The following is a 1,676-nucleotide window of genomic DNA, read 5'->3' as shown; positions in this document are numbered from 1 at the left end:
CCAATTCATAATTGCTAGGTCATGGAAGAAGCCCAAATGCCCATTGACCCACGAATGGATCAATAAATTGTGGTATATGTACACCATGGAATACTACGCAGCCCTAAAGAAAGATGGAGACTTTACCTCCTTCATATTTATATGGATGGAATTAGAAAATGTTCTTCTTAGCAAAGTATCTCAAGAATGGAAGAAAAGCCCACATGCTCTTTCTTTCCAACTTGAGCCCTGCAGAATGGCTCCCGCAAAGAAGGGTGGCGAGAAGAAGAAGGGCCAGTCTGCTATCAATGAGGTGGTGACTAGAGAATACACTATCAATATTCACAAGCGCATCCATGGAGTGGGCTTCAAGAAGCGTGCCCCTCGAGCACTCAAAGAGATCCGGAAATTTGCCATGAAAGAGATGGGAACTCCAGACGTGCGCATTGATACCAGGCTTAACAAAGCTGTCTGGGCCAAAGGCATAAGGAACGTCCCATACCGTATCCGTGTGCGGTTATCTAGGAAATGCAATGAAGATGAAGATTCACCACACAAGCTCTATACTTTGGTTACCTATGTACCTGTTACCACTTTCAAAAATCTACAGTCAACGTGGATGAGAACTAACTGGTGATTGTCAGACACATCAAATAAAATTTTAAAATCAAAAAAAAAAAAGGAATGAAAGAAAAGGTATCCAATGTACACAGCCCTATTTTGAAACTAATTCATAGCTTTCATGGGAATGTCATAACCTAATTATAGCCTTAGAATATGGGAAGGGGGTGGGAGAGGGAAGGTGAATGGGGTAGATGGGAGGAGGGAGGGAGATTGGTAGGGTCACCTCTATGGTTTATCTTACAAGGGTACAAGTGAATCTTTCTAAAAGCAGAGTATGAATGTCTTAACTCAATAACTAAAAAAATGACATAAAGGTTATGTTAACCAGTTTGATGAGAGTATTCCAAAATGTATATGAAAACAGCACACTGTACCCCATGATTGCATTGTACACAGTTATGCTATAAGAAATTTAAAAAAAAAAAAATAACCTCATACTCAATGGTGGCCCCATGTAAATAATATCATATTTTTACTATACCTTTTCTGTGCTTAAATATGTTTAGATACACAAATGCTTACCATTGTGTTATAATTGCCTATTGTATTCAGCACAGCAACATACACTATACAGATTTGTAGCCTAGAAGCAATAGGCTGTACCATGTAACCTAGAGTGCAGTCTAGGTTAAACCTTCCACCACCTAGGTTTGTGTAGGTGCACTCTATGAGGTGGGCACAATGAAACAAGTGACTAACCATCCATTTCTCAGAATGTATACCCATTGTTAAGCGACCTATGACTATATCTATATATAGTTGGTACTCTGTGTGCACAGTCCCATATTCATGATTCAACCAACCACAAATTGAAAATATTCAGGAACAGAAAGCAACAAAAAAAAATTGAAAAACAATACAGTACAGCAACTATTTACATAGCATTCACATTATATTAGGTGCTATAAATAATCTAGAGATTATTTCAAATATACAAGAGTCCAAGCAAAGGGACACTCACCCGCAGTCTCAGCTACTTGTAAGGCTAAAGTGAGAGAATCCCTTGAGCTCAAGAGTTAAAGACCAGCCTGGGCAACACAGCAATACGTTTTCTCTCTCTAAAAAAAAAAAAA

General features: G+C 38.7%; 1 pseudogene; it reads left to right on the top strand.

Annotated features, from left to right (window-relative positions):
• Nucleotides 1-226: 226 nt before the first annotated feature.
• On the top strand, nucleotides 227-616 carry LOC100956296 (annotated as a pseudogene).
• The last annotated feature ends 1,060 nt before the right edge of the window (nucleotides 617-1,676 follow it).

Source organism: Otolemur garnettii, unplaced genomic scaffold (assembly GCF_000181295.1).
Source record: "Otolemur garnettii isolate 467f Iridium unplaced genomic scaffold, OtoGar3 scaffold00068, whole genome shotgun sequence".
In the NCBI taxonomy this organism is placed as follows: Eukaryota; Metazoa; Chordata; class Mammalia; order Primates; family Galagidae; genus Otolemur; species Otolemur garnettii.
This window is presented reverse-complemented; position numbering and strand designations above follow the sequence as displayed.